This window comes from Dasypus novemcinctus, chromosome 17 (genome assembly GCF_030445035.2).
Source record: "Dasypus novemcinctus isolate mDasNov1 chromosome 17, mDasNov1.1.hap2, whole genome shotgun sequence".
NCBI classification, from domain to species: Eukaryota; Metazoa; Chordata; class Mammalia; order Cingulata; family Dasypodidae; genus Dasypus; species Dasypus novemcinctus.
Window position 1 is genome coordinate 88,536,359 of NC_080689.1, and position 21,971 is coordinate 88,558,329.

The 21,971-nt window shown below is 39.1% G+C and overlaps 1 gene segment (V, D, J or C); it reads left to right on the forward strand.

Annotated features, from left to right (window-relative positions):
• Window positions 1-21,971, forward strand: part of LOC131273808 (immunoglobulin kappa variable 3-11-like) — a 911,457-nt gene that overhangs the window by 276,236 nt on the left and 613,250 nt on the right.

Here is a 21,971-nt window from a genome sequence, read left to right on the forward strand (position 1 = left end):
TTTAGGGGATGTCTTAAATCCACTCTCATAACCTTGATTCTCCTTTGACTGGTGCCTCTGTGTGCTATTTAGGATTGAGTTAGGCTGCTTCCTGATTCTCCCACTCATCCTCCTCAGCACACAGATAAGTCCTGCTGGTCTGTTGCTGGGAAGAAGCAACAGACTGACTCCCATTTCCCACACTGCCCTGGTAATCCTGGCAGAGACCTAGATAAAGTTCCAACAAAGAAGAGCAGATAGGAAGAAGTCGGACCAGGAGGAAAGGAAAGAGATTGAAACCCTTGTCCATGAGGACTTTATGTCAGTATTTCATGCTCTCAAAATCTTTGAAATCAGAGAAAAAATAGAAAATTGCTAAATTTATTTCACAATTGGAGAATCGTGATTGGAATTCATTTAGCAGAAAACAAATTTTGAGGAAAACCTCAAAGATTTAACTTATGTGATCAAACTGATGGAGAAACAGGAATCTGGAAACTTCTATTATTTTGTGTGAGCAGGACTAGCCCTTGAACCAGGCAGTGCTAGTTGTCTGCACAGAGCTGGGGAAAGCCCACCTCATTCTTCACGGGCTTAGGTTGGGTGAGGTGGCCAGTGGAAGGTGGAATCACATGGAGTAGCATCTGCCCATGTTCAGAGACCTTGGCTTTCCCCTTCAGGCTGTGTGGACAGTGATGGAAATAAAAAGGGGTAAGGTTAGTAGACACTGAACAGCAACAGGATTTAACACTTCTAAACCACTCAAAGGAACAAGATGTGCAAATATAACGAAACCAATCTAGCCAAAGTCTGGACAGGGTAATCAAACCCAAGAGGAAAGTATGGTAAATAGAAATACTAAATGAGATGGAAGGACCAAGTCCAAACATAACAGTCGAACTATAATTAGGGATTTTAAAAAACTATCTTACCCAGGTCAGCTAACAGGGAGGTGAAGATGGTCAACCACCACACCAGGGAACCAAGAGTGTCCACAACTGCAAACAGGAAAATTGCATCCATCAGCCATGTGGTATTTAAGCCACATCTCGATATAAAGGTGGAGCATACATCACCATCCAGGGTCCACAGGATTGAGGAATAAAATATTTATTAGAGTGGACTTATCGGTATTCGACTATAGAACAATTGTGACTCTAGCAATGGAAGAAATGGTATCATTGAAGTGGAGACAGTGGCCATGGGCATTTCTGAAGACAAGGAGAAGAAAGAAGAGGTGTGATGTGGGGACATTTTCAGGACTTTGAATTGTCCTAAATGATATTGCAGGGACAGATGCAGGACATCTGCTATAACCCACTGAATGTACTCAGGGAGAGTGTAAACTGCAATGTAAACTATAATCCATCAGTGTAGCAGTGCTCCAAAATGTATTCATCAAATGCAATGAATGTGCCACAATGATGAAAGAGGTTGTTATGCAGTGAATAGGAAGACTAAGCATTATTAAGATGTCTATCTTACCAAAACTGATCTACAGATTGAATGCAATTCCAATAAAAATGAACACAGCATTCTTTAATGAACTAGAAAAACTATTTATTTGGAAAGGAAATAGGCCTCGAATAGCCAAAGACATATTCGAAAAGAAAAATGAAACTTGGGGAATAACACTACCTGACTTCTAAACATACTACAGAAAAAAATAAACAGAGAGGGGGAGGCAAGATGGTCGCTGAGTGAACTTGCCTTTGCGTGAACTTAACCAACAACAAGAAACTAGAACAAGAAGAAAAAAGCGACAAAGAGAAGATATAACACCTATGCAAAAATAACAGCTAATTAACCTCCAAGAGCAGACAAAGAAGCTAAGGAACTGATTAAATCCGTCAAGATAAAGAGATGACCAGAAAGCAACAAAAATCTACAAACCAAACCAGTAATCAGGAAAACATGCCTGAATCCAATCAACAAACCAATAATCATGAAGGGGAGCAAAACTTGGCACAAGCAATGAAAGATCTCAGAACATTTATCACCGACAAATTTGACGAAGTAATGAAAGAGGTTAACAACATGAAGACATCACTTGGAGGGGAAATTGCAGACATACGAAAAAACATAACAGATATGATGGGAATGAACACCACAGTTCAAGAAATCAAAAATACACTTGCAGCAAATATCAGCAGACTAGAAGAGACAGAGCAGAGAATTAGTGATGTGGAAGACAGTACTTCAGAAATCAAACAGATAGTAGAAGGGGTCAATAAGAAGATAGAAAAAATCCAATTAGGATTTAGGGACTTGAATGACAATGCAAAATGCTCAAACATACGTATTATAGGCATTCCAGAAGGTGAAGAGAAGGGAAAGGGGTCAGAAGGAGTGTTGCAGGAAATAATGGCTGAAAACTTCCCAAATCTACTGAAAGACACAGATGTACATATCCAAGAAGCACAGCGCACTCCACAAGTCATAAACCCCAACAGGCCCACCCCAAGACATATACTTGTCAAATTATCCAATGCTCAAGACAAAGAGAAAATCCTAAAAGCAGCAAGAGAAAAGAAAACCATCACATACAAGGGAAGCTCAATTAGATTAAGTGCTGATTTCTCTTCTGAAACCATGGAGGCAAGAAGGCAGTGGTATGATATAGTCAAGGTACTAAAGGAAAGAAATTTCCAACCAAGAATACTCTATCCAGCTAAATTAGCATTCAAACATGATGGAGAGTTCAAAATATTCGCAGACAAACAGAAACTGAAAGAGTATACCAACAAGAAACCTCCCCTTCAAGAAATTCTAAAGGGAGTTCTACAGGAAGAAAGGAAAAAACAGGAAAGGCAGAGTTGGAGGAGAGTATAAGACCAACAACAATAACAAAAAAGACAAAAAAAAATATACAAACAAAATATGACAAACACAAATCCAATCAAAATATGGCTAGCACAAATAATTCCTTGATAGTAATAACACTGAATGTCAATGGATTAAACTCACCTATCAAAAGATTCAGACTGGGACATTGGATAAGGAAATATGACCCATCCATATGCTGTCTACAAGAGACACATCTTAGACCCAGAGACGCATGGAGATTGAAAGTGAATGGCTGGAAAACAATCATACAAGCTAACAATAACCAAAAAAAGGCAGGAGTAGCTATATTAATATCAGACAAAATAGACTTTAAATGTGAAACAATTGTGAGAGACAAAGAAGGATACTACATTTTAGTGAAAGGGAAAATCTGTCAAGAAGATCGAACAATCATAAATATCTATGCCCCTAACAAGGGTGCCTCTAAATATGTGAGGCAAATGCTGGAAAAACTAAGTGAAAGAATAGATACATCTACAATTATAGTGGGGGATTTTAATACACCACTATCAACTCTGGACAGAACATCTCAACAGAGAATCACCAAAGAAACAAAACATCTGGATAGTATATTAGAGGAGCTGGATCTAATAGATATATATAGATCGCTACACCCAAACACAGCAGGATATACATTTTTCTCAAGTGCACATGGATCATTCTCCAAGATAGATCATATGCTAGGCCACAAAGAAAGGCTGAACGAATTCAGAAAGATTGAAATCATACAAAACATTATCTCTGACCACAGTGGAGTCAAGCTGGAGATTTGCAAGGGACAGAAGCCCAGATTTCACACCACGATTTGGAAATTAAACAGCACACTCTTAGAAAAACAGTGGGTCAAAGAGGAAATCTCAAAAGAAATCAATGACTACCTTGAAACAAATGATAATGATAACACAACATACCAAAATTTATGGGATGCAGCAAAAGCAATACTGAGAGGGAAGTTTATAGCCATAAATTCATATATCAAAAAAGAAGAAAGAGCAAAAATTGAAGAACTAACTGCACATTTGAAGGAATTAGAAAAACAACAACAAAGTAACCCAACAGGAAGAAGAAGGAAGGAAATAACAAAGATAAGAGCAGAACTAAATGAAATAGAAAATAAGAAAGCACTTGAACAGATAAACAAGACCAAGAGCTGGTTTTTTGAGAAGATTAACAAAATTGACAAACCTTTAGCAACACTAACAAAGAAAAAAAGAGAGAAGATGCAAATACACAAAATAAGAAATGAGAAAGGCGATATCACCACTGACCCCACAGAAATAAAGACTATCATAAGAGGATATTTTGAAAAACTATATTCCAACAAAAATGACAATCTAGAGGAAATGGACAAATTCCTAGAAACACATAAGCAGCCCATATTGACAAAAGAAGAAATTGATGATCTTAACAAACCAATCACAAGCAGAGAGATAGAATTAGTTATTAAAAATCTCCCAACTAAGAAGAGCCCAGGGCCAGATGGCTTCACAGGTGAATTCTACAAAACAGTCCGGAAAGAACTGACACCAATCCTGCTGAAACTATTCCAAAACATCGAAACAGAAAGAACATTACCCAACTCCTTCTATGATGCCAACATTACCCTAGTACCAAAGCCAAACAAAGACATCACAAGAAAGGAAAATTACAGACCAATTTCTCTAATGAATCTAGACGCAAAAATACTTAACAAAATACTTGCTAATCGTATTCAACAACACATTAAATGTATTATACACCACGACCAAGTGGGATTCATCCCAGGTATGCAAGGATGGTTCAACATAAGAAAATCAATCAACGTAATACACCATATAAACAGATTGAAGGAAAAAAATCACATGATTATATCTATTGATGCAGAAAAAGCATTTGACAAAATACAGCACCCTTTCTTGATTAAAAAACACCCCAAAAAATTGGAATACAAGGAAATTTTTTGAACATGATAAAGAGTATATATGAAAAACCTAAAGCCAATATTGTTTACAATGGAGAAATCCTAGACTCCTTCCCTCTAAACTCAGGAACAAGACAAGGATGCCCACTGTCTCCACTCCTATTTAACATTGTATTAGAAGTACTTGCTCGAGCACTGAGGCAAGAACCAGAAATAAAAGGCATTCAAATTGGAAAGGAAGAAGTCAAAATTTCATTATTTGCAGATGACATGATCCTATACATAGAAAACCCTGAGAGATCTACAACGAAGATTCTAGAACTCATAAATGAGTTTAGTAAAGTCGCAGGTTATAAGATCAATGCACAAAAATCAGTAGCATTTCTGTACACCAATAATGAGCAAGATCAGGAGGAAATCAAGAAACAAATACCATTCACAATAGTAAATAAAAAAATCAAATACTTAGGAATAAATTTAACTAAAGAGGTAAAGAACTTATACACCGAGAACTATACAAGATTGTTCAAGGAAATCAAAGAAGACCTGAATAAATGGAAGACTATTCCTTGTTCATGGATAGGAAGACTGAATATTATTAAGATGTCTATCCTACCAAAACTGATCTACACATTCAATGCAATCCCAATAAAAATCAATGCAGCCTTCTTTAAGGAACTAGAAAAACTAACTATGAAATTTTAAGGAACTAGAAAAACTAACTATGAAATTTATTTGGAAAGGAAAGAGACCCTGAATAGCCAAAGACATACTGAAAAAGACAAACGAAATTGGGGGAATCACACTACCTGACTTCAAAACATACTACAAAGCTACAGTGGTGAAAACAGCATGGTATTGGCATAAGGAGAGACACATAGACCAATGGAATCGAATTGAAAGCTCTGATATAGAACCTCACATATACAGCCACATAATATTCGATAAAGCCACCAAACCCTCTCAACTGGGAGAGAGTGGCCTATTCAACAAATGGTGTCTGGAGAACTGGATAGCCATATGTAGAAGAATGAAAGAGGATTACCATCTCACACCTTATACAAAGATCAACTCAAGATGGATCAAAGACCTAAATATAAGAGCCAAGACCATAAAAACCTTAGAAAGCAGTGTAGGGAAACATCTACAGGACCTTGTAATAGGAAATGGATTTATGAATATCTCACCAAAAGCACGAGCAGCAAAAGAACTAATAGATAAATGGGACTACCTCAAAATTAAAGCCTTCTGCACCTCAAAGGAGTTTGTCAAGAAAGTAAAAAGGGAGCCCACACAGTGGGAGAAAATATTTGGCAACCATATATCTGATAAGAAACTTATAACGTGCATATATAAAGAACTTCTATATCTTGAAAATAAAAAGATAACCCATTTAAAAAATGGGAAAAAGACTTAAACAGACACTTCTACGAAGAAGAAATACAAATGGCAAAAAAGCACATGAAAAAATGTTCCAAATCTCTAGCTATCAGGGAAATGCAAATCAAAACTACAATGAGATAACATCTTACACCCATAAGATTGGCAGCTATGAAAAAAACAGAAGAATACAAGTGCTGGAGAGGATGTGAAAGAAGGGGAACACTCATCCACTGCTGGTGGGAATGCAGAAGGATCCAACCGTTCTGGAGGACAGTATGGCGGTTTCTCAAAAAACTAGCCATAGATTTGCCATATGACCCAGCAATACCACTGCTGGTTATATACCCAGCAGAACTGAAAACAAGGACACAAACAGATATATGTACACCAATGTTCATAGCAGCATTGTTCACTATTGCCAAAGGTTGGAATCAACCCAAATGCCCATCAACAGATGAGTGGATCAATAAAATGTGGTATATACACACAATGGAATACTACTCGGCTGTAAGAACAAACACACTACAAACACATGTGATAACATGGATGAATCTTGAGAACCTTATGTTGAGTGAAGCAACCCAGACATTGAAGGACAAATACTACATGACCTCAATGATATGAAATAAACAAGCTGCCTTAGATAGCAAGAGACTGAACGATAGGCTTACAGGAAATCGGAGGGTGGAGGAAGGATATGAGCCGATGTCTGCAGGGGTGGAATTTAAGACGAGATGGTGGTAAGTATGAACACAAAGAAGAGATAAAAGGGGGGCAAGGGGTTGCCTTTGGGTGGGGCTTTGCGGGTTTGAGGGGGGCTGGGAATGGGCGGATGGGTAATATTGCCCAAAAAGTGGGGGGAGGGAGGAGTAGCATATGAACACAGGAGAGTGTCAGGTGTTGGTTGAGAGTAGAATGCTGAGAAAATCGTATCAAAATATAATTAAGAGGGTTACCTGTTTTGGATGCTCGGAAGGGATGGTCTGATGTGGGACGGGCTCCTGGGGAATGTCTGAATGCTCATTTTGCCAGAGTGGGTGATACCACTGGGTAGAGACCCAAGTAGTGAGAGTGGGGGTGGACCCACATCCTGGGGAGGACTAAGGCCATCAAATAGAGGGAACTGTATCTCTTGAGAGAAAGGGTGGCTCCCAGGGCATTGGGGCAGCTGAGCAAGTTAGGACCTGAACACTGTTGCTAGTATCTCTGGACGTGGCTCCTCAGGAAACGGAGGTTGGCTGTCACTGTGGGCAACAAGGGGATGGGAAAATGGATGTTAAATGTGTGGAACCAAGGTAAATGTGGGGTAAGAGAGGAGTTTCGTGAGAGTACACAAGGATGGATATAAAATATGTAATATTACATCATAAACATATAGGGGACGACAGAATGATAATGTAAACCATAATGTAAAACATAGGATAACGAAAAATGTTAGAAAACTGCGTGTCCTAAAGTATGCACCACAATGTAAGCACAGATGTCACCTGGTTTGAAAGCTATTGTCTCAGACTCTGTACATCACTTTAAGTAAATATGTTGTGAATAGGTTGTAAGAGTATCGCTGTGGAAGGGAAAAGGTTTTGTGATGGATGTGTGGGAGTGCTGTATATTGTATACATGAATTGCTGTGGTCTAGGGCTTTTGTGAAGAGAAGTTCAATAATTAGGGAAAAAAAAAAAAGGAAAAGAAAAAGATAGGATGTAGAATTTTTCCAAGTCAACACGTATTCTATATCTAACCTTTAAACCCATCGCTATATCCCATTTTGTTAGTAAGAGATCCTGACATGATATTAGGGCTTCAATATTCAGGAAGTTCTGGATCCCAGTGTGGTCCAAAAATGGCAGCGGAGGAATACTGGTATAGGATACTATAGACAGGGGATATATGGCGGACAGGGAGCTATACAGGGCCTATGTACAGGGTGCATGGTAATGTTTGGATATACTCATAGTGGCAACAATTAAAAACTACAGCTGGGGGGTACTGGGTCCCTGGCCGGGGGTGCTGTGCTGTGGTCCCTAGGGGAGCAGCAGCAGTCCCCCAAGTGCACCGGCAAGGACCGAGAAGGAATGAGGGTCCAACAGTGTGCCCCTGATACTAATGACTATGCTTGTGAGCCTATATGCCTGAAATAAGAACAAGGCCTAGAGCAGCACTGTGCCTGGGAATTTCCTCCTGACAGCCTTCATGTTACTCAAATGTGGCCAGTCTCGAAGCCTAACTTAGCATCTAAATGCAATGCCTTCCCCCCAGCATGGGACATGACACCCAGGGATGAGCCTCCCTGGCACTGAGGGATCACTATCAACTAACAACTGATAATGCAACTGGAAAATGACCTTGAATTGAAGGTTTGATGCGGATCAGTAGAATATCCCTGTCTACATAGAATAATATGACTTTAAAATGCTGTTTGATCTAATGTAAGGGGGAAATAGAAAGGAGAAATGAGTTTATATGGCTATGAGTCTCTAAAAAAAAAGAGTCTGGAGGCTGTCAGAAGGATTGTCCTTATGCACAACTGAGCAGAGTCTAAGAGACAGATAAAGTAGATACAATCCCCAGGTATTGGTTCCTTTGAGGGCTGCCTGCTTTTTAAACCATTAATTAATCCACCCCTTTGCTAATGGCAGTGCAGGAGTTCCAACTGTTTGCTGTTTTGATTGATTGCCACACTCATCAATCCCCCAGGAAATCCCAATGATAAAGTCTTTGGGGAATATCTGCGCTTCTCCTGGCTTCTGGAGGAAATCTCATTCTGAGTGGCAGAATCTTGTGTGTGGGGGGAGTCTTCCAGCAGCCACCTTGGGGTTGTTGATGTCCATGTGAACTCTCTACCAGTTGTGTATTGAGGATTCAGTACTAAGGTAGTATATTGAAGATACAGTACTACTGGATGTTGAATTTACACTTTTAGATACCTTTACTGAAGAGCTTCACATCTTCATCCTACTCCCAGTCACTCTCTGGTCTTTTCATTTCAACCTCAAGAATTGCTTTAGCAATTTTTTATTATCTGTTAAAAAAAGATGCATCTGTCACCCAAAGCATTATATTAAAATAATATAATATAAATATACCCCACTTTCCACACCCCACACTTCTCCCACATTGAAATCGTCTTTCATTAGTGTAGTACATTCATTTCTCTTGATGAGTACTTTTTTGAGCACTGCTACACAGCATAGATTATAGTCTATATTGTAGTTTACACACTCTCCCTCTCCATTCAATGGGTTATGGCAGGATATATAACGTCCTGCATCTGTCCCTGCGATATCACTGAGGACAACTCCCAGTCCCGAAAATGCCCCCACATCACACATATTTTTCCCTTCTCCCTGTCTTCAGCAACCCCTGTGACCACTGTCTCCACATCAATGATATAATTCCTTCTAATGCTGGAGTCACAATAAGTCTATAGGAGAATACTGGTAAACCCACTCTAATCCATATTTTATTCTTCCATCCTGAGGACCCTGGGATGGCAATGTCCATTCCACTTCTAAATTGAGAGGAGACTTAGAGGTCACATGTACTTTAGCAGTTATTTTAGGCAGGCATTTGTTGATGAATACACTCAGTTTCTATTCCTTTGTGAATATTTAGCCTCTCTCCTTTTTGAAGGCAGTTTTGTTGAAGAAAGACTTTGGCTGACAGGGGTTCTCTTTCAGTGCCTTAAATATATCATGCCATTGCCTCCTCAACTTCATGTTGTCTGATGAGAGAATCAGCACTTAGTCTTATTGGGGATGCCTTTACATGACAAAATTGTTTTTCTCTTGCTGCTTTCAGAATTCTTTCTTTATCCATGGATTTGACAGTCTGATTAGTATGTGTCTTGGTGTAGGTTTCTTAGTGTTTTTTCTGTTCACAGTATGTTGCACTTCTTGGACATGTATATTTATGTCTTTCATAAGACTTGGGAAATTTTCATCCAATATTTCCTCAAATATTTTTTCTGCCCCTTTTCTATCCTCTACTCCTGGGACACCCATGATGCATATGTTTGTACACATTATGTTGTCATTCAAGTCCCAGGGACACTGCTCAATTTTTTGTATTTTTTATCTTTGTGTTTTTCTGACTGTATGATTTTTTTGTCCTGTCACCTCATTTTTCTAATTCTTTCTTTCTTCTATTAAAAGGTGTTATTGTATGCCTTTAGCGGATTTTGAATCTCAACTATAGTGCATTTCTTCACAGTAATTTTTGTCATGATTCTTTTCATACTTATAAATTCTTTATATTCATAATTTATAATATTACTCTATATCCATTATCAGTTTATTTTTATCCATATTTTCCTTCATCTTGAATTAATTTAGTAGATTTGTTTGAAATTCTTTGAGTAGTTGGTCCCAATTCTTTGTATCCTCTGGAATTTAAATTGTTTCCTTGACTGAGCCATATATTTCTTTTTCTTAGCATGGTTGTTATTATTTTTGCACAAGTCTGGGCATCAGCTTACTTTGATGTTCTAACACTGAAGCTCAATTTATCTTTATTGCCTAAGGTATTATGGTTGTTTTCAATTCTGTAAAGACTGTTTTGATGCTTGGTGCAGCTTATTCTGATCCTTTAGAGTACCCTATGCGCAACAGTCCAGATTTTGCCAGCTCTTTTGCACTTTATTCTTTCCCTAGATTATTTGGTACAATTTTTAAGTTGGCCTTTTAGTGTGCAATTGTTTCACCTCCAGGGGAAAGCTTCCTATTCTCTGTTCTTTCCCTTGGAATCTTACTCTTTTCTGTTTGTTTGTTTTTTATGTGTGCAGAATTTTCTCCCCAGTTCCCATGATTTGTTTAAATTCTCTACCTTACTCAGTGCCTCCTTTTCATTACACTTTTAGTTCTGGGACCTATCACAGGGGGTCAGATGGGGTCATTCAGGAAGGTCTGTTTTGTCTTTACATGGTCTAAGCAAACAGATCCTGGCTTGAATGCATGTACTTCTTGCCAACAATTCTGCTGCAGTCTCTTTTTGCCCTGTGACACTCCTCCACTGCTTCTGTTCTGTCCTGGGTCCCTTTAGATCTGGGGCCCTTTCCTTGGATATATGTAGGATTTTAACTCACTGCTGTGAGTGGCTCTATGGTCATTATTCATGTTAGGAGGGTCTCAGGCCATGGTGTCTCTCTGTGACTCTTAATCTGTGTAGAACCAAGTGATGGGGAGGGGTCTGGATTGGTGGTTCTGGAATGTAAATCTCCAAACTGATTTTGGTATTTTTTTTCTTTATCTTTGATTCAGTGTTTTTTGGATTTCTTCTCCAGTCTCTACTGTCCTCCAGAATTCCAAGCACATCAGATTTGTGCTTTTATTAGTTGATTCAAAGGGGGGCGGGGACATTCCATGCAATGTTGTACATCATCATGCCTCCCCAAGATGTGGGTACACCTTCCCACTCATTATAGGGGTCTCCATCCAATGATATAACACATTATGAATAGATGAGCATACACACACTCCTAGAAGACTGTCCCTGTGCCAGCAGATCCCCCTGATAACCTTAAACAGGTAATCCTTCCATATTACATTTTCTAAAGGGTTTTCTCAACATTATACTTTCAACCACATACCAACAAACTCTTATGTTCAACTGTTACTCCCAAACCTCCCCCAATTCCCTGGGCTATCTTGAATAAAAGGGAAAATGGTAAAAATGAATGAGTTTATATGGTTAAGGGTCTTTAAAAAGAGTTAGGAGGTCATCAGTGCAGTCACGCTTATCCATGCCTCAGCAGGATCCCAGAGAGACAGATATTGGTGCTCCTGAGGGCTACAGAGACACACAGGTTCAACAGTCATGGCAGTTGGCTCTGGAGTTCAGAGCCTGGCCAGTTGGCCCACCTTTGGAATTTGTGTTCCTGAGTGTGATGGACTTAGCCTCAAATATGATCTCTCTATACATGCCTCTCCTGTCACTTTCACTGAACCTGTGGTTGATGCTGGCATTGGTGAATACCCAGAAGACTTGAATCTCTGGACTGCCCATGTGCCAGCTGCACCCTGAACCTCAGCAGAGTTGCAACTCCTACTCTCTGGTTCATTGGACTTCCCTAGGTCAGCTAACAGGGAGGAGAAGGTGGTCAACCACCACACCAGGGAACCAAGACTGCCTACAATGGCAAGCACAAGAATTGCATGCATCAGCCATGTGGGATAAGCCCCCTCTCAATATAGAGGTGGAGTGGCATCACCATCCCAGGGCACACAGGATGGAGGAATATAATATGGATTAGAGTGACATTACTGTTATTCTATATAGAATTATTGTGACTAGTAAAGGAAGAAACTGTTTCATTGATGTAGAGAACGTAACCACAGTAGTTGCTAAGGGCAGGGAGAGGGAAGAAGAGCTGTGATGTGGGGGCATTTCTGGGACTTGGAGTTGTCCTAAATGATATTGCAGGGACAGATGCTGAGCATTATATATCCTGTCATAACCCACTGAATTGACTGGGGGAGAGTGTAAACTACAATGTAAACTACAATCCCTGCTGTGCAGCAGTGCTCCAAGATGCATTTACTAAATGCAATGACTGTGCCACAGTGATGAAAGAGGCTGCTGATGTGGGAGGAGTGTGGGTGTGGGGTGCAGGGTATGTGGGAACCTCTTATATTTTTTAATGTAACATTTATTGTGATCTATGTAACATCCAAAAATACAATAAAAATAAGTGCTCAAAAAATGGAGTATGTATGTGGTCGAATAATTTTCTTTTTCTTTGTTTATCTTTGTTTATTTTTTTTAAATGTTACATTACAAAATATGAGATGTCCCCATATGCCCCCCTTACCCCACTCCTCCCACATCATTCCTGGTATGCAAGCATGGTTCAACATAAGAAAATCAATTAATGTAATAAATCATATAAACAGATTGAAGCGAAAAAAAATCACATGATCATATCTATGGATGCAGAAAAAGCATTTGACAATATACAACACCCTTTCTTGACAAAAATCACTGCAAGATTGGAATAAAAGTAATCTTTCTGAAAATGATAAATCATATATATGAAAAACCTGCAGCTAACATCATTTACAATGGTGAAATCCTAAAATCTTTCCCTCTAAGATCAGGAAAAGGACAAGGATGCCCAATATCACCCCTTCCATTTAACATTGTATTAGAAGTACTCTCTCCTGGTCTGAGGCAAGAACCAGGCATAAAAGGCCTCTAAAGTGGAAAGGAAGAAATCAAAATTATCTATTTGCAGATGGCATCATCCTATACATAAAAAAACCTGGAAAGTCTACAGCAAATCTCTAGAAATTATAACTGAGTTCAGTAAAGTCACAGGTTATAACCTGGGAAGAGTGTGAGCTACAATGTAAACCACTATCCATGTGGTGCAGCAGTGCTCCAAAATGTATTCACCAAATGCAATGAATGTGCCACGAGGAAATATAAATAAATAAAAGGATGAAGTGTATCTCTTCCCATTTTTTAAGAAAAAAAAAAAACATACTCCCTACTGAGATTGAGGAGTGAGTTAAGGGTTTAGGGACTTTGGGAAGGGAAAAGTAAGTAGTTTTCATATGAATAAGGAATAAAAGTTGCTTACCTGTAAAAAAAAATCAATGTGCAAAAATCAGTAACATTTCTGTACAGCAATAATGAGCAATCTCAGAAGGAAATCAAGACACAAATACCATTTACAATAGTAAATAATAAAATCAAATACCTAGGAATAAATTTAACTAATGATGTAAAAGATTTATACACAAAAATCTACAGAACAATGTTGAAGGAATTCAAAGAAGACCTAAATAAATGGAAGAATATTCCCTGTTCATTGATAGGAAGACTAGATATTATTAAGATGTCTATCCTACCAAAACTGATGTACAGATTCAATGCATTCCCAATGTAAATCAACACAGAATTCTTTAATGAACAATAAAAACTATGAAATTTATTTGGAAAGGAAAGGGACCTAGAATAGGCAAAGACATATTGAAAAAAAAATGAAATTTTTTAAATCTTCAAAACATACCACAAAGCTACAGTCTTGAAAAGAGCATCGAATAATTTTCTTAAAGAACACTTAAAAATAGCATAAATCAGTATATATTGTTAATTTTATAAAGAATAAGCATACAATATTGTTAGAATAATATATATTTAATATTAACATGTCTACACATTTATTTTATTATATAGAATATATACTGTTTAAAATATAACATATAGTAATTTATATGGTAAATGACCTTATTAAATTAACAGTAGTTTTCTATATTTAAAAAAATGATATTTGCATGTTTATGGAAATGATGCGAAGAGAGGGGAACATTGATAGTTCAAAAAGAGAGGGGTGGACACAATGAGCAATATCCTTGAGCAGATGAGAGGGATAGGATCTGAGAGTGTGTCCTCACATAGGAGGGCTGCCTGCTCATCTACAAAATAACTAGAAGGAAGGCAGAGCAGGAGGACATAGTTATCCATGAAGCAGAGGATACATGGGAGGGACTTGTGAGCTTGTTCCTCTTTTTAAATTAAAAAATATATATTTATTTTTTCTTTAGTTAGACCAGTAATTTATTCAGGTAGGGAAGGAAGAGAAATGAGAGAAAATGACACGGGTCCCTGGTAGAAAAGAAGGGACTGAAAAGTGGGCTAATTTACAGACTACAATTTCCCATTATGGATTATAAATGCCCAACTTGTGTGTTGATCCATGTGGGGAAATAGTGAGAGCAGGGCACAGAAGGCAGGAACAGGGCAGGACCAGCACCAGACAGGCACTGGGACAGGTCAAAGGCAGTACAGCAAGAGATCTGCCTGCTTTTTAAACCATTAATTAATCCAGCCTTTTGCTAACGGCAGGCCAGGAGTTCCAGCTGTTGCTGTTTTGATTGACTAACCCACCCATCAGTCCCCCAGGAAATCCCAATTATAATGTCCTTGGGGAATCTCGGGGCTTCTCCTGACTTCTGGAGGAAATCATCTGAGTGGCAGAATCTTGTGTGTGTGTGTTTGGGGCGGGGGGGGGGGGGGAGGGGTTCTTCCAGCAGCCACCTTGGGGTTGCTGATGTCCACGTGGACTCTCTGCCAGGTTCCAGATCATCTATTGATTCTCAGTCTTACTAGCCATCTTCATTCCCCCCTCAGTGACTTTACTCCTTTATTCTTAATGGACTTGTTCCTCTTATTGCTTCTTTTTACACAGTAAACAGGAAATAAGGCAATTGCTTTGTAGTTAGGACAGGGAAGAGATGTTAGAACTTGACAGATAATAAAAAGAAAGAGTAGAGGGTGAAGGGTCCAGGGAAATGAAGTATGTTTGTGAGGCAAGATTCAGTGCCCTTATGAGGTGAGTGTTCATGAATTTAAAGTGAGGCAAGTTAGACCGATTCACCAGCCACAGAGGCATGGATACAGGCATGTGAAGTGTTGGGTTTTTGCTATGGGTAGGGTCTTCCTGGATGAAGATAAGGAAATACAGGAACAGCAAGTGATTTCTTCATGTGCTTAAGGGAATCATTATTAAGCAGGATCATATAATTTAATCTGGGTAAAGAGGAAAATGAGAATATGAGGCATTTAGGGAAACTGTAATTGATTTGTTAAAATATATTTTTCAGAAAAAATAAAATCATAATTTTTATATGGATATAAAAAATGTGTAAAAATTTTATTTTACTCATATGTTGGAAACTGAGGCATTGTGGCCTCTCAAGGAAAGATGTGCTTTCTCCATGCTAGTGCTGTCTCCATGGCTATGCTTGCAACCTAAGAAATGCGGTAATTAAGAGTTCCCAGCAAATGGGATGAAGCTGTTAAAGGCTGAAAGAAAAGATGAGCACATACCTTTTGTAGTGAATAGAACACTTAGACTTTTTACCTTGAGATAAGATTTTTTTAAATTCCTTAGACTATGGGCAATGCTGATAGTTAATACATGTTGCTGTTTAATGTCATGTACGCTATGTTTGTGCTTATTGGCACATAGGCTACGTATGCCTGCTTCTTGGCATGTACTCTGGGTATATAAAGAGCCCCTTGTACACAATTAAGATGGCTGAGGAGTCATTACTCGCAGAACCCCTGATCCCAGCTCTCTCGTTCTTTCTCTTTATTTCCTTCTCCCTTTTCTCTTTCTTTCATTCCCAATATCCTTCATGTCCAAATCTCCAACACTCATATGATATGAATGATCCAGAAAGAGATGATAACTTATTCAAAGGAAAAGTCAACACAGCACAGATCTATGTAGTGCACAGGAATGTAAAGATGAATTGCAAATGGAGACAAAATAGTTTTTTAAAGAAAAAATTATGTACTTTTGAAATTTATTTAAACTCATACTGAAGAGGAAAGTTCCTACATTGCAAAGGGTTAGAGCGATTCAATTTGATTTTATCTTATTCCTGAAGAGTTCTTCCCCTCTGTTTTTAAAAATCAATTCTATTGCTTCATATTTTTAGAACAAATCAATTTTATTCATACATATTAATAAAGCATACAATTCATACAAATTGTACAAACAGTATTTGGCATAATTACATAGTTGTGCACTCATCACTTCAATCATTATTAGAGCATTTGTAGACTCTAATAATGATTGCTAGGTGAGTCTGCAGGGACACTCTGCCCTCTGGTTTAGGCAGAGCTTGGTGCACAACAGGGACGCTGTAGATGCCCTGGCTTACTTTGTCCTTTCCTAGAGATTCCAAGAAGCAGCTGGGGGTGGATAACCCACTCAACCCCCCAATTAGCTGGGTCCCTTCACTCTTCCTACAAAAGTCAGAGGATCTGGAGGTAGAGTGGGAGTCCATCTCCCTAAGCACCAGGAACTGCAGTGAGGCACTACTGCATCATGACACCCAGGGACATCTCTGCCCACCACAGGGGTGCTGTGAGCATGCCCATCCCAGTAGGAGGGAAAGGAGGGAAAGGAGGGAAGGGGGCAGTGGGCGCCACCTTGAGGAATCCATCTCAGCTTCCTGAACCAGAAAGGCAAGTCAGAGGAGAAAAGAGCTGTGGTACCTGCACTGTGCACCTAGCACGCAGGAGAGGAAATCTCAGAGAAGCAGGATAAGAGAGGATACAGAGATATTATTTGTCTATTGTTTGTCCCTTCCAGTAAAATGAAAGCTTTATAAGGTCAGGGCTTCTGTTTTATTTGTTCCTAAGTTGGTGTCCTAAGTGTAGAAGCGATCTGATGTTGTTTGCATAAGTCTAAACATATCATTGATTTTTGGTGGGAGTAAATGAAGAACCTGCTGTATGACAACTTTGGAGCTGAAGCCATTTTACCCATCACAAGTAGGTGGAGGGGTTGCACTTTAAGATACTAATCACTTTGTTATTTGACAAACTGACCTAAAGGACAGTGCTAAGGGTGACATCTAAGCAGCTTGTTGCTCATTTTCAGAGCAAACATTTGCTCTGAGGGTAATGCAGAGGCCTGATTCTATATATAATGAAGAACTGGAGAGGAGTTAGCAGCAATTCTTCTGGGATTCAGGTCTCAACCAGCATTTGAACACTTCAAGGACATAAGACTCTGAGAGATATATTTAATAGGTATATTTATAATTATAGGTATGAATAAAGGATTAGAAGAATCATGAGTAGTTAGTTGTATTATAAATGAGTACAGCTTTGTTATATTGGAGAAGTAGATTATCATGTATTACCAAATAAGGCCCACCAAAGAGGGGGTGCTCACGAGGCTATGTTCCTTGCCTCTGGTTTGAAGTCTTGTCTTTTGTGATGGTTACATTCATGTGTCAGCTTGTCCAAGTAATGGCACTCAATTGTTTGTTGAAGCAAGAACTGGCCTAATTGTTACAGTGTAGATTCAAATCATCAGTAAATTGCAAGCAGCCTGAAGAGAGAATGTCTCTACTTCAGCCTGCCAGATTCTCCTGGGAAATATATGAAAAAGTTTCTTTGGAGTGCCCAGCTTGCAGTGCTTTACAGAATTTGGATGTGTGCATCCCAACAGTCATGTAAGACAATTTTATAAAATCTTTTAATATTTGTAGTTTAGAGCAAAATGAATTATGGTTTTGGACCGTGAATTTTAGATCATTATAACTAGGCTCAAACACATCTTTCTTACTCAAAATAGGAATCATTACAATCAACATATTTTTATTTATTCCTGTAGTATAAATATCTGTGCTTTTGAAATTGATGAACTCTAGGAAAGCATTTTCTGCATCTGTCTGGTTGTGGAAGTGTTTTTCCTGCCAAAAGTTGTTGAGATGCTTGAAGAACTGGTAGTCAATTGGTAAAAAATCATGTGAAAAAGGCGGATGCAGCAAAACGTCATAGCCCAATTCATTCAACTTTTGAAGCATTGGTTGTGTGACGTGCAGTCAAGTGTTGTCATGGAGAAGAATTGGGCCCTCTCTGCAGGCTGTAGGCATGGCAATTTTCAGTGTATCTCATGGATTTGCTGAGAATGCTTCACAGATGTAATGGTTTCACCAGGATTCATAAAGCTATGGTGGATCAGACTGGAAGCAGATGAACAGTGACCAAGACCAGTTTTTGGTGCAAGTTCTTTTTTGTTTTTTGTTTGTAGATGTGAACAAACTTATTTATACTGAGCCAAGGGGGCAGACAGGTGTCCAGTCTCAGAACTTCTGGAACAGCTTCTTGGTGCCAGCAGCCTTGGTGACTTTGAGCACGTTGAAGCGCACCGGTCTTGCTCATGGGCCAGCACTCGCCCACATGGTGCAAATTTGGATTTGGGAAGTGCTTGGAGCTTCTTCTTGGTCCAGCAACTCAGATGGTTGTCACTGGTTGTTGTATAAAATCCATTTTTTGTCCCATGTCACAATCTGATGAAGAAATGATTTGTTTTTGCATAGAGTAAGAGAGGGCAAGACTTCAAAACAATAATTTTAAAAAAATTTTCAGTTAGCTCAAGAGGCACCCACTTATTAAGCTTTTTCACCTTTCCAATTTGCTTAAAATGCCACAGAAGGGCCGACGTTGAGTTCTTTATCAACTTCTGGTGTAGTTGTCAAAGGATCAGCTTTGATGATTGCTCTCAGTTGGTCACTGTCAACTTTTGGTGGCTGGGCAGTATGCTCCTCATCTTCCAGGCTCTTATCTCCTTTGCAAAATTTCCTGACCCACCACTGCACTGTACATTAGTTTGCAGATCCTGAACAAGTGCGTTGTTGATGATGTGAGCTGTCTCTGCTGCTTTGTGACCCATTTTGTCCTCAAATAAGAAAATCGCTCAAATTTGCTTTTTGTCTAATATCATTTCCATAGTCTAAAATAAATATAAAATAAACAGCAATTAATAAGTCAATTGCAAAGAAACATAAAGTGAGAAATGCAAATTAAAACAATGTATAACATAATTACATTTTTTAACAATATATGCCAATATCAAATGGCAATTTCAACAATACAAAACCACAATTAATTTTGCACCAAGCTAGTATTTACAGATAGCTCTTGTCAGTTATGTTTCTCTTTAGACCCCTAATATATCTTTTATCATCCATTTTGTAACAAAACAAACCTTTCTATTAGTTCCTCTCTGTTGCAGGATAGATTCCACTTTTACTTTGGATCACATTTACTTTGGGATTTGTGCCTCTCTAGCCCATAGTACATGGTAGGGTCCTTCAGGATAATGTACCCCACAGGGGTAAATTCTTGACTCTTGTATAGCCCTGGAACCAGAGGTGAACTATTTTTACTGTCCTTGAGTACGTTCAGGATAAAAACGGCTTTAGAGTTAAACACATTTTTGGTCCTTGACTTTTATAAAATTTGGACCCAAAGTTATACATTTCCTTCTCTTCCCCTCTACTCTTTCCTCTTCTTTTATCTAGTCTTCTCTAGTCTTCTTTCTTTCTTCTGTTTTCCCCCCAGAGTATATTATTATTATTTCACCAAGATTATTTTCAGAAACTGAGCCCATTTATATCTATTTGGGAAATTGCCAGTAAACTCACAAGTGGGAAGACACATTGCTGCAAAATCAGAAGGGTGAAGTATTTAAGAGTTCTGCTAAATGGCAGGGGGACTTGTAACCATGCAATACTTCCTTGTCTATCCTTCCTTCCACCTATGCCAGCACAAAGCTTCTTTTAAAGAAACACAATTTTAAAGGAAATCCTTGATGTGAAAGGGATTTTAAGATGCCCCAAAACACAGTCTAAGAAGTCACTTTTCCTGCAGAACATGAGTATTCCCGAGCATTGATATAGCGCAATTGGCCTTGATTAAAGCTCTCGACAAGATGAAAATTCCAGCAGGTGATGCTCAAGGACATCACTGCTGATAAGTGGTTGTGAGCTGCTCTTGTAAGGTACAAAATCACAGAGCTGTGCAGGTTTTCTGTCCAGGTCCTTCTGTCCTTGGACATATTAACATGGTCTCTGCCAAGTCAATACTGTAGCTGTAGGGAGCAATGGGAACTATATGGTAATTAAGATACATATAATAATATCAGAAACCAAGTTTTTCTCTTTTAATTAAAATAAAAAAGAAAAGTTATTCCTATGCTCTTCTTGCCAAATGACAAGTTGAAGACCATTCAGAAGGTGCATTGACTAAAATCCTGGTGTGCTGAGTCTCTCCTCCTAAGAGGAGGAGGTAAAAGGGAATCCAATACAGGACAGATTAGAAAATGTAATGATGGTCATTGGACTCAGGTGAATCAAGGGCATTGCCTCTCATCTAGATGGATGTGATTTTCTCAAGAAGATATCTAAAACATACAAGATTGCTCTATTCATCCTTAGCATTGTGTTTGCAATCAGCTTAATTGTCAGGGCATGAGATCAGAAGGAGGTTTGATAAACATGATGACATTAGCGCATCTGAACATAAACAGATCCACAGAAGTCACTGTGCATTTCAGCTCCATGTGCAAGTCCCATGCATTTCATCAGCTTGCTTCCCTTGGATTGTAGAAGAATAGGTCATTAGCAAGAAATTGCAGAGGAAATCCTCTTTTCTACTATTTTAATGATGAAAGTGTCTTGTTCCATTCAAATTACAGGTGTTTCTGGATAAATTTTTCAAAGAGTGTCCCAGGAACTTAGATCACTAGGGAAATGGTGTCAACTTAAGAGCTGTTTCCCAGAAGAAAAGAGTATCTAGAGGAATGAGGGATGATAGGATGGAGCCTTTCTGAATCTGAAGGAAATTGCATAGGTCACTTACCAGTAAGCAGACCACCAACTGTTTGCCAAAAGTCTTGGAGAGCAGGCAGCAGCACGTGGCCCCCACAGATGTCACCACACAGCACTGCACAGCACAGCGGGTGCCCCAGCCATGGCCCTAAGAAAGGCCCAGCTAAAACACTGAGCAGCTGGAACCTGGTAAGATGAAGCCCTGTTTGTAGAGGTAGGAGCTGCAGAAGGAGAAAACAGAGGCTTGGGGCTCATTCCTGGGGTCTCTAAGAACTTCAGGTCTGAAGGAACTACAGGAACCTGCTGCCAGCCTCCTTAGCCCAGCCCTGTCTTGGCCTGGGGGGCAGTCCCTTCAAAAGTAAGTTCACGTTGAAGATGCAGCCAGCAGAGACCAGGAGGAGGTGAAGAGGGGGCACAGGTTGACATCAGGAAGCCCACCAGCCTGAATATATTTTTACTTAAAGTAAAATCTCTTCATTAGATCTGATACCATTTGTAGTTTTAGGGATTCTAAGTTTGTATTAAAGCTTCTGCGTTGTCACAAAATTAGACTCTCTGTGATGATATTTTTAACTCTTATTTCCACTGCATAGTTCACCACTCACAGCCCATGCATTTTCTCCACGTTCACTGATTGCTTTGCATAAGCTCCCCCAGCCCCAGGTCAGCCGCTCAGATTCTATAAATGAGCACTTTGCAATATGAACTGAGCAGTATTGTGT